At 39.3% G+C, this 17,479-nt stretch overlaps 1 protein-coding gene across 2 annotated transcripts in view; it reads left to right on the forward strand.

Annotated features, from left to right (window-relative positions):
* Positions 1-6,067: 6,067 nt before the first annotated feature.
* ARHGAP29 (Rho GTPase activating protein 29) overlaps positions 6,068-17,479 on the forward strand; it is an 82,525-nt gene continuing 71,113 nt past the window's right edge. For both annotated transcript variants that reach the window (XM_070367647.1, XM_070367651.1), the window contains exon 1: positions 6,068-6,223. The gene's annotated coding sequence lies outside the window, so the exon portion shown is untranslated. The remainder of the gene's footprint in view (positions 6,224-17,479) is intronic.

A 17,479-nucleotide genomic window follows, 5' to 3' on the forward strand; every position in this document is an offset into this window, starting at 1 on the left:
TGCCATTGCCATTGGCAGCTCCATTTCACAGATTTGTTGGTGCTCAAGAAAGCTTGTGTAAATTGAAATACCAGTTCTCTGTGAAACACGTTCAGAGAGTCCTTCTAGAATCCACTGTTCCTTAGAATCCACATTCTATGCTTCTAATTCCCCAAGTAACTCCAAGGTTTATATCAAGACCTCTTGTCTACTGGTCTATTCACTTCCTTAGATTCCGGTCTCTTGGTAAACTTGTTTTATCTTTTCAATAACTTTTTTTCCATAATGGAACTCTTCCCGCCCCCCCCCCAACCCCCACTGATTCTTAGTTATAATCCAGATGGAAGATATTAGACATCAGCTTGATATTGTTCATTCCAACCAAGAGGATTGTCTTCATCTATTTATAAGAGAGATACAAACCATGTTTCACCTTGCAACCCAGCTCGGGCTAACTCTGAAGCAAGGCAACTGGCTGTCTTGATGCTTGTTTGTCATCCCATTTGTTCTCCACCCTGCGTGTGCTAAGCTAATGGTTTCAGTTATGTTACATAACAGATATTTCATCAGCTTTTTGGTTAGTAGGATATATGTTATGCTTATGACCTCATGTAGTCTAATACCATGTAGCTCCTAGGAAAATTTAATTATACTGATGAACATCCTAAACTGAATATGTCATTGAGCATAATAAGTATGTCAAATCTTATTATTTGACATATTTATCAGTGGCAAAGGATGCCAATCCATCAGTGATACTCAAGCACTGTTTTTCAAGGTTTTTGATACAAAAGTTTACAGACATTTCGAGATATAAATATTATAGGGTTAGTGAGTCATATAGTACTATTTTTCTCATATTTTATTTCTTCTAATTTAAGTCCTACATTGTCAGCTATTGAGATAGTTTCAAAATAAAATAATTTAAACCCAGGTATCTACATGATGGGATAATAATAATTCTTCCCATGCTATAGAATGTGATAGTGTAACTAACCTGTTTTCAGCTTTTACAAGCAGTCCCGTCTTAATCCTCTGGCAAGCATGCCACAGGCAGTCACCCCTCTATAAATACGCAGTTAGAAAGATAAACACTCATTAAAGTCCCTAGTGGTTGCATTGTTTCTCAGGGTTCCGCAATATTTATTCAGTGTGTAGATAAAGAAAGAGATTAGCAATGTTTCCACTGGGCTCTACTCCTTCCTGAAGCCAGCCAGCCAGCCTTCTCTCCAGGAGAAAGGCGTAATCTGTGCATGTGTTTCAGAATGCCTCAGGACAACTTTCTACTTCAAAAGCAAACTGAGCTCCTCATTGGCTCCATGCTAAGCCACCCACTTTTTCAAGGGACATAATTTTTTAGTAACTTAATAAGTCAGACCTCTAAAATAATAGGAGTAAATTTGCAGAACAAATTTAATATTTAAACATGTGAGTATAGCTTAAATATTTAGACATAAACTAAGAACGATTCAGGTAGGGGCTCTGATCTAATTTCATAGACTTATGGACATTTTAAAACCTTAATTTGTCAATTAGTGTAGAAAGAGTCCTGGTCTTAGTTCCAGTCTAATCAGGCCAATGACTAACCCTGTGATCTCTGGGAAAACTGAGCCGAGCTTTTTTTAAAAAAACAAATAAAATTAAGGACAATGGAGTAGAGCTCTAACATCCTCTGGGTCTGAAAATTGCAATATTCTTTCAGGGAAAACAAATCTCATCTTTTCCATCTCATAAAGGTTTTTGAGAATTGGATGACATGATTACTCCAAAGCACAGCATCATCCATTGAGTAGAATATGTAGATGAGGAGTAGCTGTATTTGTTTTCTTATCTAGTAAGCATTTGGGGGAATAGATGAAAGAAAAACAACAGCAGAAAATGTTCACCTTTCCACTTTAAAGAAGGAAGGAAATAATTTAAGATTCTAGAGTTATTTATGGTTCTTTCAGACAAAGACTAGGTAAAGTAATTAAACTTGGCATGTATTAGTATGTTGGATATAAGCAGCAAATGTAAAATCTTTGTCAAACAAAGTAATAAGGTCTTCTTACCTGATTAAAACTTTCAAAATGTTAAACTTACCTTTTTGAAAGATAAATCTAGTGTTTGCCCTGTTCAGCTCAGTTCAGTCATTCAGTCGTGTCTGACTCTTTGTGACCCGATGGACTGTACTGTTCTTTAAACTATTTATTTATTGATTAATTCCAAGTACTTTTCCAAGGTCAGGGGATACAATGGTGAACAAAACAGTGTCCCTTTCATCATGGTGCTGACATTTCCACACTAGTGAGAGGAAATGAAAAATATACAAATAAGCTAATAAAATTTACCAACTCAGTAGAGATGTGCTATCGCATTTCCTAGCATTTAAAGCAGGGTAAGTGATGAGGTACAGACACCCTGTGCAACATCCAGAAGGACCTGAAGGACTTGTGACTTCTGGCTGCTAGGCTATAGAAACTTAAAAACTACAGTGTGATTAACCATGAACCTTTAGTTTTCATCCATGTACATGGAGCGCAGTTTGCTTGTATCTTCCGAAGCATGTGAATCTTGGCTCCCAGAATTACAGCCCATGCTTGGTTTAATGCTTGCAAGGTGAGTCCCTGAACAAATAAAGTTAACTATTGTAGTAATAAATAAGTAAATAAATAAAGCAGGGTAAGGAAGATAGGGAGTGTCAAAGAGGGGGATACTTTTTTCTATGGAATGGTCAGGGAACATGTCAATATCATGGAACATTTGAGGGGAGACTGAAAGGACGAAAAGTCAGGTATATGGGGCAGGGGAGCCATTCCAGGCAAAGGGAACCGCAGAGGCAAGAGGAGCTTGGGGTATCAGGGGAACAACAAAAATGTCAGAGGAAGAATAGGAGGAGTGATTCCCCACCATCTTTTTCTAAGAAAAGTATGGTCAAATTTATCTTCATCCTAAGATCAATTTTCATAAAATCCAATACGAATCCTTTATGTAATCTCTTTTGTTCTGTGCCTCAATTTTTAATTTGAAAAATAGGGATGATTGTTGTGAGGACTAAATGAGTTACTAAATATAAAGAATAATTAAGACACTGTCTAGCACAGAGTAAATCCTGCGTGCTCAGTCTCCAAGTTGTGTCCGACTCTTTGTGATCCCATGGGCTGTAGCCCACCAGACTCCTGTGTCCATGGGATTCTCCAGGAATCCCATGGGGATTGGGATTGCCAGTTCCTACTCCAGGGGATCTTCTCCACCCAGGGGTCAAACCCACATCTCCTGTGTCTCTGACATTGGCAGGGAGATTCTCTACCACTGAACCATGGAAAGCTACTTATTACTATTATCATCATCGTTATCTCTTATCTACAACTATATCAATAATTCAACTTTTTAGGCCAATAGTATAATTTTGCACCAACCATTAATTATCTGGAGAGTTTCCTTACCTGTATTAGGATATTAGGTAGGGTCATGGTACGTGGTGACTCAAGCACAGAGGTTTATGTCATCAAATGTCTTACAAAGAGCTTTAAATGACATAAACAAATTGGGGCTTGAAATTTAATACCTTAATCTAGACATAAAACGAGTATGGTACCATGTTCATGTACTTAAGTTTTTTTTATTTTTATTTTTTTTCAGGCACTCTTACTCAGTTCCCTCTCCTCACAACAACACAGAATTCTTGGATCTTTGCAATGTCTTTCACATTCATCTCCAGCATGTGGTCTGAATTGATTCCTTGTTTCTCAATTACAACCATCACAGAATCAAGATTAATAACCTGCTTGGTGAGTTTTGTCCACTTTGGAATCTGGGGCCTTTGTACTCACCGTGGCCTGGCGGGCTCTCCATGGTTCTTTCTGAGGGCTCCCAGCAGTGAGGGGCAAAGACAGCCACAGTGACTGGGAATCTGCCTGCCTTTGGGCCACCCTGCCTGCTTCCACTATCTCCTTCCCTCTCCCAGGCGTTTAGCTATGATTGAGGAGAGTCTGAAAGTGGGTTGTAAGTTCACTAACATAATAATCCCTGTGCTTAGAACAATGCCTAGCACAGTGGAAGTACTCAGTAAGTATTGTCTGTGGGTGATGTTGTGCTCCCCTAAACAGGCTGTCACTGAAGCATGACTGGCAGGAAAAGCACCTGTGCACTGGACTCTCCTTTGGGCTGGGCTCCCATCTCTATCCGTACCTGGAACAGCTGCTTTCATTGTCAGCCCCTTCACTTCTGGCCACAGGGTAACTGGGACCATCTTTGCTTTAGACATGAGGTTTTTGTGGCCATTACACTTAATTTCACTAGTCACATCAGGTTGAATAGAATTTACAGTAAGAACAAACAAACAAACAATGGATCCTAGAATTTTTATTCTAGGGGCCCATCGGTCAGTCCCTCAAGTCCTCCAGAAAATACTTAGTACAGACCCATTGTGTACTGGACACAGACTTAGGTAACATAACACTAGAGACCTCTACAATCTAATTAGTATAAGTAAACATTGGTACTAGTATCCAATAAAAGAGGGCATGAGAATCACAAGTGCCCTAAGTATAGGGTTCCATGCACCATATTATGTTAAATAAGATGACTGATTTTGAGTGAGAACAGGAAAGCTTCAGAGTAGAGGTTGTATCCTGTGTATCATAGAAAGAATGAAGAACACTTCAGTTGGCAGAGTAGTCATGTGTTATTGATAAATACTATAATTATAAATAGCAATACTACATCATCTGTCATGTATGTTACATTATTGATCCAGCATCCTATTATGCCTCTGACTTGTGTTTGTTTGTCTCTGACTCCTTATGGTCCAAAGCCGTGACCCTGAGCCGCTTTAACCAAGAAACATTTAGAGGTAAAAACCGGTTGGCTTTATAATAGAAAGTGCTGGGATACTGTTATCAAATTTGGTGGAGGTATTTGTTTCTTATTTTCTTTACCAAACACATGAACTACTTATCCCAGATAACAGATTTTTTCTTTTTTAAAAAATTTATGAAAATATAGTTGATTTACAGCAGATAACAGATTTTTGATGTTCATTCTTTCTCAGTTAATGGTTGTATTTATTTTATTGTGAAAGTGAATTACCATTCTCTGAGAATGTTTTGGAATATATTACTCCCAACTAACGAAGAAGAGTGGAGATTATGGCAGATGGTTAATGTATTTTGAAAAAGATTTAATGGGAGAAGATTTGAGGAGCTTTTCCAAATTCTTTTCCCATAATTTTACTTATTTATTCAGTTAATATTCACAGAATGTCTGCTATGTCTTGGCATAGATGACAGGAAGGGTATTCTTGGTAGTTAAGTGTTACTAAGTACTTGAACTATTCAATAGAAACCCTGTATTTTTTCATTATGGTGTGTGATCCAAATCTAGATAAGTGGTTTAATTCTGGTTGTTCATTTTCCCTACAAGTGTTGATGAGTCCCATTAGTAAAGGAGCATTTAATGGTAAGAGCCAAATAGAATGCTTAGGGAATCATGCATTCAGGGAGCCTGGTGGGCTGCCGTCTATGGGGTCGCACAGAGTCGGAAACGACTGAAGCGACTTAGCAGCAGCAGCATTCATTGAGCAACTCCCACGAGTCAGGTATTCTACATAATGGTTGATGTTTTGTGTAATTTAGTTTTCTGAAAATGACAGTCAACAAAGAAAAGAGTGTGGCAATTTTAAAGGTAAACATAAAATGTATTTTTGTTCCTAAACGGGTAAGGAGGATGTGGCAAGGAGTAGGATCAAACAAATTGAACACCAAATTTCTGACTGTGTGTCCACCTGAGAAATGTGCACTTAACCAACAAGGACCTGCTCCCTGCTGGAGGGTGTAAAAGGTGACTGATCCCTGAGGTTCCTCCGTCCGTCTTGCCACAAGCCGCACAGAGCTGCTAACACGTCCTGCAGGTATTAGGACCGCCAGCAGGCCAAAGCGCAACTGACCGTCGGAGCCCCGTGCGCGAGAGCCAGAGGCCGCCCCCACCTGCCGCCCGCGTCCGGCCCCGCCCCCTGGGCGCGCAGGCCAATGGGCTGGGCCCCGGGGGAGGCGCGAGGCCGGGGCGGGGCGGCGGGGCGGGGCGGCCGGGGCCTGGGCGGTCGTTGCGGTAGCTGCAGGGGCGGCGGCGGCGACGGCGGCGGCTTGGCCGGGCGTCCGCGGGCCGTGGGGGATGGGGGCGGCGAGCTCCAGCCCTCGGCGGCGGCGGCGGCGGCCGTGAATGTTGGGCGGGCGTCCGCGTTCGGGACGCGGGATGGAGCGCCGCGGTGAGTGTCGGGTGGCGGCGCTCGCACCAACCGTGGCGGCTGAGGCAGGGGTCTGGGGTCACCGGCGAATTGCCGTCCAGGGTCTGGGCGGCCCAGAAGGCGGCCAGAACTGGAAGCGCCTGCGGGCTGCGCTGAGGGTCGGCGGCTGGACGGGCCGGTGCCCCCAGGACTCCTGGTCCTCCGGGAGGGGTCCTAGCGGATGAGGGGAGCGGCAGGGGAGGGAGAGCGGGGAGAGCTAGAGAGGGCGTCGCAGGTATCCGCGGACCCCGGTGCCCCCAGTTAGGCGACGCCGTCCCGGTATCTGGGGAAGAGAGTCTCGGGGTGGACTTTCCTTCCTTTCCAGTTCCCCTCGAGTGTCCTGCAGCCCCTCTCCCTTTTCTAACCATGTTCGCTCATCCGCCTTTAAGCGGAATTCTGGAAGGGGCTTCTTCACCCTCCCTGCCCCGCACTCTTACCCCCCCGCCGCAGCCCCCGCTTTTGGTTTCCTTAACCGGGTCTTCACTTTGGTGTTCCTTACTTGGGATCTTTTTGGAAGTTTAGTGCCATTTTCTCAAATTTTTGTCTGACAAATGCGAAAGCTGAGGTGAAATAACAAGACATTCCATGTTGCCTGTCTTCCTTTTCTTATCACATTTCGCCTCACCTAGGCCCGACTGTTTGTTTATTTATTTATTTGGCGGGGGAGCGGTAATGAAAAGTAGAAAAACACTCAGTTCCGGTTCTACCCAAGTGCCCCGCTCCGGTGCGTCTCTGTCGGTCTTCACACTCCCTCTCTCTCCCACCACTCCGACCCTTCTGTCACACCCCTGTAGCTGTTCCTTCGCACGCGCACACACGCACCCGCTATCCCAGCCTGGTCCTCGGGTAAGCCCTGTGCTTTGCAGAATAGAAATTGACAGGCGGAGGATTGCAGCTCCCAGGAGGAGAGCAGGAGAGGGTATCCCTGTGAGCTTGTTTCCCGGGCTGTCCCAGGTCCCACAGTCCAAACCTTGGCCCGAGGGAAGGCCTTCCTTTGCCTTGAACAAAGTAACCAGGGAGTCTCCTTGTCTTTGAGCCCCCTCTGACATTTCCAGGGTCCATCTCGCTTTTTCATCTCCACTCCTCTTTAGAGGGGAGGGTGAGGTTTGTTTACCAGCTACCCTCATGGACTGTTGTTTTGTTTTTGGTCGTTGACATCCCCTATCCACCTCTAATGGTGGATCTCTCTGTTAGGAGGTGAAAGCTGCAACACGGCACTGGAGCCAAAATAACCAAAGAACTATTTGTTTGACATTTACCTTTTACTTTTCTCTTCTTTTTGGGAATTAGCTTCGCCTCCTTGTTCGGTTTGAGGAAGTGTGTGTGTGGGGGGGTAGTTTCCTGTTCAAGAAAAAGAATTCATAATTAAGTACGAAAGTGAATATTTAGAATGAGTAAAGAATTCGCAACAAATTATGGGTCTTGGAGATTTAAATCCCTTTCTTCGGAGATTTCTTCAGGCAGTTTGCCAGGAATGTATACTTGGAAATGCTTCCTGATTGTAGGAACTAAGCAAGTGAGGAACCCGGACACTTAAGCTTCATTAGCTTTATGGTTCAAATAGCCTTAGTCTCCTGATTCTGAAAAAAGTCTAGAGTGGATTTGAAGAGAAGTAAGATAGGTCTGAGTTGAAAATTTTTCAGTTCCTAAATTGGCAGGAAGTAAAACTCTGGCTGAGATGAAGAAAGCACTGTTCATGGAATCGATGGTGGCTGGTCATTCCTGCTCTACCCACCTCCCTAAAATAGAATATCCACTAAATTATCAGCACCTTCTCTTCCCAGTGGTAAAAGCCCTTGATCTAGGAATGTGCGCTGCTTCAGCCACTGCTGTTGGTCTCAGTCGTTAGTACTGCTTGAACAAAGCTCATGACCAAAAGGTTCCGTGGAAAGATTTTCATTCCTGTACCATTGGTGATTGATTCAGCATTCACTCAGAAAATTTAGTTTGACACCACTTTATGTTAGAGAAACTTTCAGTCTATTGGGTAGAAGCAGGTAATTTCAAATAAATAGGGCCCAAGGCATAATATCTTGGGTTACCTGAGAAAAGTATGTTGAATGTCCTATGGGAAAGTAAAGGAATGACTTATTTTCAGTAGAGGAAATGAAAAGGCTTTTTGGAAGAAGTGATTTTTTTGTGAGATTGAAGTCAATTAAGAGAATGATTTTAATAAGCACAGAAGGCCAAATGATCCTTCTTTGCAGAGTTGCTGGTTATCGTAATGCACACATACAAGAGTATCATCAGTCAGCTTCTATGATTCTGCTTTGATGGCTACTTTGTTTTTGATTTCCCACCTATCTCCAGTATAATGATGAGCCACAACACAGAAAGATACATCCCTGTGTAAAGAAATAAGGAGGTTTAAAAGGAGGGTTAACAACACGTTTGGATATGATGAGGATTTTTGTGGACGGTTTGTACTTTCTGCTTTGTCTTTATCTTTTACTCTGATAAGCAAGAGCCCTTTGATGATACTGCCTCCCTGGGATAAGGTTTTTTCTTTTTCTCAAAAAATGCTCCAGTATTTATCCCTAAGAAAGTTTTCAAATACCATAGACTTTCTTTCTAAGGAAGAAGATGGAAAATATTTTGAAAAATATTAAGGGAGAGAAAAAGTTGAATTCAGGGATTATTTCAGTAGAACTTCCTGGAATTTTGTGGGCTTCCCAGGTGGCGCTAGTGGAAAAGAATGCCTGCCAATGCAGAAGATGTAAGAGACGTGGGTTCCATCCCTGGGTTAGGAAGATCCTCTGGAGGAGGGAATAGCAACCTTACAATTTTACTTTTAATTTACCTAATATTCCCTGAGTACTAAAATAATAAGAGATTTTTATACAGTATGAGTGAGTTTTGACAATTGTATACACTCATGTAATCCCCATAATCAAGATATAGAACATTTCCATTATTTCAAAAAAGTCTCACATGCAGAACTCCCCCCACTTTCCACACTACAAGCCCAGTCACCAGGCAGCCATTCCTGCTTTTTTGTTACTAAGAATTTGGTTCATCTTTTCTTTGTGCCTGACTTTCATTTAGCACGATGTTTTTGAGATTCACCCATGGTTTTTTGCTGTTATAGATATTTTATTGTTGAGTAGTATTCCCTTGTAAGGCTGTTGGCATTTATCTGTTGGCACTCGGATTGTTTCCAGTTTTTGACTATCATGAAAAAAGTTGCTGCGTACATTTGTGTATAGTTTTTGGATGAATGTATTTTTCATTTTGGGGAGTTAGATAAGGGAGTAGAGTTGCTGGCTTTTATGGTAAATGTATGTTCATGTGTATAAGGAACTGCCAGGCTGTTTTCCAAAGTGGTGTGTACCTTGTATAGCACCAGTGTGTGGGAGTTTTAGTTGCTGTACATCCTTCCTATCCCAGATTTCACTCTAGCTGAAATTGAGAATTCCAGTAGACATCTGGTGGTATCTCATTGTGGCTTAAATTTGTGTTTCCCTGATACTAATGATGTTGAGCACTATTTCATGTGCTTACTGCCCAGTTGTGTATCTTCTTTTTTGAAGTATCTGTTCAGATCTTTTACTAATTAATTTCTTGTGCTGTTTGTTTTATTATTGAGCTAAGAGTTCTTGATGTAATTTGGATACAAGTCCTTTGTCATGTATTTCCTCCCGATTTGTGGGCTTAACAGTTGTCTTTCAAATAGCAGAAGCTTTACATTTCAATGAAGTTTAGTTAACCAGTTGTTTGTTTGTTTGTTTAATGGTTCTTGCTTTTTGTGTCTAAGAAATTGTTCCCTAGGTTTTCTATCCAAGTTTTCTTAGAATAGAGATCCTCAAACATATTCTTAAAGGACCAGATCATAAATATTTTAGGCTTACAGGCTACAGTACCTCAACCACTCAACTTTGCTGTTGTAGGGCAAAAGAAGCTAATGACTGTACATAAACAGCTGGGCATGGCTGTGTCCCCCCATAATTTTTTTAAATAAAAATATGCAGTTGCCTCTTCCAGCTCCAGTATTTAAAAGATTGATAGTTTTAGATAATACATTTAGGTCTATGATACATGTTGAGTTAACTTTAGGGTATTCTCTGAAGTAAGGATCATTTTTTTCTCATATGGCTATCAAGTTATTTCAGTACCATTTATTGAAAAGAACACCTTTCCCCCTATTGAATTACTTTAGCACCTTTTGAAAATATGTAGGTCTATTTGTAGACTATTCTGTTGATCTGTTTCACTCTCTATAATAATATCATATTGTTTTGACAACTGTAACTCTATAGTAAATCTTAAAATCAGACATGGATCTTCCAAATCTGTTCTTTTTTCAAAAATTTTTTGGCTGCTTAGATTTTTTACATATTATATACATTTCAGAGTCAGCCTATCAATTTCTGCAAAAACCTAGGAGAGATTTTGTTTGGGATTGCTTGAAATGACACATCACTTTGAGGGAAACGAAAGTCTTCAGCAGTTTTGAGTCTTCCAGTCTATGAGCATGGCATATCTACTGATTGATTTACTTCTTTAATTTCTTGCCACTAAAGTTTTATAGTTTTAAATTTAGGATCTTAGACATATTTTGTTAAATTTATTCCTAAAAATATCTGATTTTTTGATGTTATTATAATTGGTATTTGTTTCTGAGATGTCACTGTCCAATTGTTTGTTGCTAGTATTTAGAAATAAAATTGTAATATGTTGACCCTATATTCTGTAGCCTTGCTAAATTCATTTATTAGTTGCAGTAACTCATTTGTAGGTTTCTTAGAGTTTTTGAGATATGCAAACATGTCAATTTTTAATGAAGTGTTTTACTTCTTCCTTTTCAATCTGAATGTGTTTTATTTTTTTCTCTTGTTCTCTTGTACTGTCTAAGACCATCAGTAACAATAGTGTGTGTTAGTTCCTCAGTCATGTCCAACCCTTTGCGACTCCATGGACTGTAGCCTGCCAGGCTCCTTTGTCCATGGAATTCTCCAGGCAAGAACACTGGAGTGGGTAGCCATTCCCATCTCCAGGGCATCTTCCTGACCCAGACATTGAACCCAGGTCTCCTGCATTGCAGACTCAGATTCTTTACCATCTGAGCCATCAGGGAAGCCCAGTAACAATATTGATCCTAATCTTAAAGTGGAAAACATAGGTAGTCTTTCATTATTGACCAAGATGTTAGCTGTAGATTTTTTGTAGATGCCTCTTAAAAGGTTGAAAAAATTCCTTTCTATTCCTACTTTGCTGACTGCTTTAATTATGAAAGTTTGCAAAATTTTGTCAGATGCTCTTTCTGCATTTATTAAGATCATCACATGTTTTTTTCGTCTATTGACTATTAAACTAAGCTTGATTCTTGAGACAAACCTTTCTTGGTTCTAATGTGTTATTTCTTTTAAATATTGTTGGGTTTGACTTGCTAATACTGTGTTAGGAAATTTGATCTGTAGTTTTCTTGTAATATATTTGTCTGCTTTCAGTATCAGAGTAATACTGACCTTATAAAATGAGTTGGGAGGTTTCCCAACTCTTATATTTTTTGAGAGTTTCTGTAGGACTATTTTATCTAGTTCAATAGATTTCATTAGTGAGGCCATCTGGGTCTGCAGTTTTCTTTGTGAGGTATTTTAAATTATGAATCCATTTCTTTAAGTACATATAAAGTTACCCCAGATTTTCTATTTTGTGTGTTAGATCTGGTTATTTGTGTCTTTCAAGAAATTTTTCCATTTTATCAGATTTGAATTTCTTGGCAAAGTTTATAATAGTCTCGTTTCCCTTTTAACATCTGTAGGGTCTGTACTGATGCTCCTTATTTCATTCATGATATTAGTAATTTGTGTTTTCTCACTTTATTTTTTAATCAGTTCAGCAAGATATATATCTATTTAATCTATCTTTTCAAAGAACCGACTTTCAGTTACATTGGTTTTTCTCTGTTACCTGTCTTCCATATCACTGATTTCTTTGTTGTCGTTGTTCAGTTGCTCTGTTGTGTCCAACTCTTTGTGAGCCTAGCTTTGACTGTTCAGGCCTTTGTTGGCAAAGTAATGTCTCTGTTTTTTAATGTGCTGTCTAGGTTTGTCATTGCTTTTCTTCCAAGGAGCAAACGTCTTTTAATTTCATGGCTGCAGTCGCCATCCACAGTGATTTTGGAGCGTAAGAAAATAAAGAAATCACTGATTTCTACTCTTACCATTATTTCCTTCATTTTACTTACTTGCTGTTCAATTTGCTCTTTGCTTTATAGCTTGAAGTAAAAGCTTAAACCATTGATTTTAGATCCTCCTTTCTTTTTCATTGTTCAAGTATTTTATTTATTTTTAGAAATCTTTTTATTTTATATTGTCATATAGCCAGTTAACAATGTTGTGATAGTTTCAGGTGGACAGCAGAGAGACTTAGGCATACAAATACATGTATCCATTCTCCCCCAGACTCTCCTCCCACCTAGCCTGCCACATAACATTGAGCAGAGTGCCATGTGCTATACAGTAGGACCTTGTTGGTATCCATTTTAAATATAGCAGTGTGCACATGTGGATCCCAAGCTCCCTATCTCTTCCCCCGCATCCTTCCCCCTTGGCAACCATAAGTTTGTTCTCTGTGAGTCTGATTTTGTTTTGTAAATAAGTTCATTTGTATCATTTCTTTTTAGATTCTGCATGTAGGGGATGTCATAGGATAATTCTCCTCTGTCTGACTTTACTCAGTCTGACAATCTCTAGATCCATCCATGTTGCTGCATATGGACCCTCCTTTCTTTTTAATAAGGTATCTAAAACAGTGTATTTCTCTAACTACTGCTTTTACTGTGTAACTTACCCATTTTGAAATATTGTGTTTTCATTTTTATTCAGTTCAAACTATTTTCAAATTTGCCTTGGGAAAATGTGACCCATGGATTATTTAAAAATATATTTTATAATTTCCAAATATTTGGTGATTTTCCTACTGTTATTTAGTCTATGTTTAATTTTGTTTGGGTCAGAGAACATACACTGTATGATTTCAGTTCTCTTAAATTTATTGGGACTTGCTGTATGGTCCTACATATATCTTAGTGAATATTTTGTGTGTATTTGAAAAGACTGTGTATTCTGTCATTGGGTAGAATTTTCTATAAATGTGTGTCAGGCAAGTCAAGTTGATTGATAGTATTGTTTAAATTTTCTATATCCTTACAGATTTTCTCTTATTATCCTATCAGTTAATGAGAGAAGATAATTGAAATCTTAACCATCATTGGGATTTATCTATTTTTCCTTACATTTCTGTCAAGTTTTGTCTTATATATTCTGAAGGTCTATTTTTAGGTGCATACACTTTAAGATCATGTCTTTAAGATGAATTGACTCTTACTGTTATAAAATGTTACTCTTTATCCTTGTCAGATTAAAAACTGCTTCTGCTTTCTTAAGATTAGTATTTACTTGGTGTATCTTTTTGTGATGTTTTACTTTCAACCTACTTGTGTCTTTTATATTTTATGTCTCTTTCTTACAGGCAGTTTGTAATTATGTGTACTAAGTTACTTCAGTCATGTCTGACTCTTTGCAATCCTATGGATTGTAGCCTGCCAGACTCCTCTCTGGTATTCTTCAGGCAGGTTGCCATGCCCTTCTCCAAGGGATCTTCCTCACCCATGTCTGTTATGTCTCCTACATTTTCAGGCAGGTTCTTTCCCACTAGTGCCACCTGGGAAATCAGTATGTAATTGAATCTAACTTTTTTGGAGATTGTCCAGTTGTCCATTTTGACCAGTGCTGCCTTTTTATAGGGGTGTTCAGATAATTTATATTTAATGTAATTATTGATATGATTGGGTTTAAGCCTATCGTCTTGCTGTTTGTCTTTAATTTTTCTCATCTGTTCTTTGTTTCTTTTCCTCTTGTTCTGCCTTCTTTTGGATTGACCAATTTTTTGAAATTCTATTTATAACTGCTGCTAAGTCGCTTCAGTCGTATCTGACTCTGTGCGACCCCATAGACGGCAGCCCACCAGGATCCCCGTCCCTGGGATTCTCCAGGCAAGAACACTGGAGTGGGTTGCCATTTCCTAACTACTGTTGGCTTATTAACTGTACCTCTGAAGATTTAATATACATTTTAAATTTATTATAATATGCTTTCAAATAATAATATGATATTTCACATATAGTGTAAGAACCTTACTTGCATTTCCCTCCTTCCTTAGTTTTTGTTATTGTGATACTTTTTCCTATTCTACATATGTTGTAAATGCCACACAGATTGCTATTATATTTGTTTTAAATGTCAGTATTTTTTTTAAAAGAAATTTACAAAATGAGGCTTGTGTTGAAGCTTCATTTGAGGTGAGTCTAGAATATTATTTTATTAGGGCTGGTCTCCATGTACTACTAACACATGTCCTTCTGGGATCTCTCCTTAAGTATTCCATAGATCTCTCTGCTCTGGCTCATGAAAACTCAGAGGTTTCCTAGCCTTGTGAGAGCCCTGGAAATTGTTCAGCTACAGCTCCTTGGAAATTCTTTGTCCATCCTTGTGGGGATTCACCCTATACATATACAGCTTTCAATTCAGCAAGAAAATTAAGGAGTTGCCTATGCAGATTTCTGGAGCTCTTTCTCTGCCTACCTTCTTCCTCTCTGGTACTCTGTTGTACTGATCCCAGAGCTATGATTGCTCTTTCCTCAACAAGAGCACCACAGTCTGTTTGGCTTCCTCCTTCTGTTCCATGGTCTAGAATGTGCCTCCAGGCAGAAAGTTGGGGTGACTTGTAGGGATCACCTCATTTGTTTGTGATTCCATCTCTCCAGGATCATGGTCCTGTGCTGTTTATAGTCTGATGTATGAAAATAATATAGTGGAAGGGCAAATCTCAGTTATTCCTGCATTGATGTAGTCAAAATTTTAAGACTTTTTTAAAATCTGGAAATTTTTTTCATCATTTTAGTACAGTTTATTTAAGAAACTGTTGTTTGCTCTATAAAATGGTGCACAGTCTAGACTTTACTGAGTGCATCCTGTGATGTAATTTAACATATTCTCTTGTCTTCTGTATTACTTATAAAGTGGTAATTGGATCTAGAGCAGAGTTTCTCAATCTTGGCAGTTTTTGGCCATTTGGGGCTAGGTAGTTCTCTGCTGGGGTGGACGTAGGGTTGAGGGGTGCTCTCTTGTGCAGGTGGGATGTGTAGCGGCATCCTTGGCCTCTATTTACTAGATGTCAGTACGATTCCTTCCCAGCTGTGAGAACCAAAGGTGTCTACAGACACTGTAAAATGTTTTTGGAACAATGTTCTATTATGAAAAGTATGCTAGGTAGCTACAGAATCAATTTCAGGAATATGAAGATCCCTACCCAGCAAAAATAGGAATACTTATTATAAATGTTAACACTGAAGAGAACACATGGAAACGATTTTAACAGTATGGAAGTTGAAGTTTCTCAGAGTGACAGAAAAGTAACATCACAGAGGATAAGAATTTCTGTTTTAGAAGGGAAAAATACTTGAGACAATAATAATGTAAAATGGTAAAAACAATTTTAAGATATTGGACTTCTTTGATAGATATACAGATGGTTTTACTTTTTCTTTTTTTAAAATGGTTTATGATTTAATTATAAACCAAAAATTTTAGAGTTGCAGAAAGGTTTTGTTTTAATAGTGTACTTTTTCATACTAGAAACTCACTTGTGTGATGTAAAATTTCTTTAAACAAAATGTAAATTAGGGAGAATTAATAAAATAACCCTTTAATTTAAAAGTGAACTATAGTTTTCACTGTTTCCAAATACCCTGTTCCTCCTTACTAAGGAAAAAGAGTAGAAAAGATGACAGATAATACATTTTTAAAAAAGATTTAAGAGGAGGATTGGGATTGAGAGACTTCTCAAAATTTCCCTCAGATAACAGTACTTATAAGTTAATCGTCCAGTATTCTTCAAGGAGCCACTCTGTTGGTTCTGTGCACAATAGTTGGCTGTTTTGATATGGTTTAAAGGTAGATCAGTGGGAAGGGTCTTGAGGTTAACCCAGAGCAGATCCAGCGGGCGGACTTCCCTCTGTTGAGCTCTGAGGGTTACCCTGCCTCTACCTTCCATGGCTTTAGAATGCTTTCCTCTCTTCCCCATTGGTGTCTTTCAGTTTAGTCCTCAGTGGTTTCCATGATGAGTGTCTCTGGTGCATCATTCTCTTCCAGTAGGATTTGAAGGAGCATTTGATTGTTAGATGTCCCTAGCATTGTTAGTTCTTTTTATCTTGACACAGTTATGTTTAAAGTTTAATGGGTAAGTTTTCAAAAATTAAATCTGCAAAATGATAGTAGAGCCCAAGTAGTTGAGGAGCCTGAGGTTCTCATATTTTTCTTTTCCAGTAACAACCTAGGGGCTTAATTAGGATCACTTGCCCAGAATTGTTTGGGTGTGAGAAGTGTCTGTCTTCCTTTTCTTGTTAGTGGGTAGTCCTCCTATTTCTCTTTCTCTTTCTGTCTTCCCTGTTCTGTCTCCATCTTATTTTCTCTGCCTTAACTTGTCCCTGAATCTTTCTTGGTCTTCTTTCTCTCCTCTCCAGGATTGTTTCTCACCCTCCCACATCTCTCATGGTGTTTTTCCTCTCCCTCCCTCCCATGTGCTCCTTTCTGTCTTTTCACACCACCGCTTCTACCTCACACATGAGGACCTCGTGCACAACATTGTCAGTTTAACTGTAATAAGGAACACAATCCTCTTTATTAAGGGAGTGGTGATTAATGGAGTAAGAGTACAAAATTATTAATATACAGGTATTTTATTAAGTAAAAAGCATTATATTAAGTATGATCCATATTTTGCAACCATGTATTATTGTTTAGTCCCTAAGTTGTGTCTGACTTTTTGTGACTCCATAGACTAGCCCTCCAGACTCTAGCCTTTCCCAGGTAAGAATATTGGAGTGGGTTGCCATTTCCTTCTCTATGCTAATATACAGGTATTTTAAAATAGATATAAAAGAGTGTTTGAGATTGAGTAACTTTCTTATATTTCTTCCCCAAACCTTTTCTTAGGATTTAATTAGGGTTGCAGTGCTCCAGCTCCCTTTTGGACTGGGATCCTTGACCTCTCATTAGTTTGTTTCAGTTCAGGGCATCATCAGTTTCCATGGTGAGAGTCCATGGCGCGTTGTTCTTTTTAAGTGTGGTTAGGAGAGTTTGGATTTAGGGTTTCCTTAGTATCTATGGCATGTCCTTGATACTGTTGTTTTTGAAGTTTGAAGGGTAAATTTGTGTAAGTTGAATCTGAAAATTC

Source organism: Bos mutus, chromosome 3 (assembly GCF_027580195.1).
Source record: "Bos mutus isolate GX-2022 chromosome 3, NWIPB_WYAK_1.1, whole genome shotgun sequence".
In the NCBI taxonomy this organism is placed as follows: Eukaryota; Metazoa; Chordata; class Mammalia; order Artiodactyla; family Bovidae; genus Bos; species Bos mutus.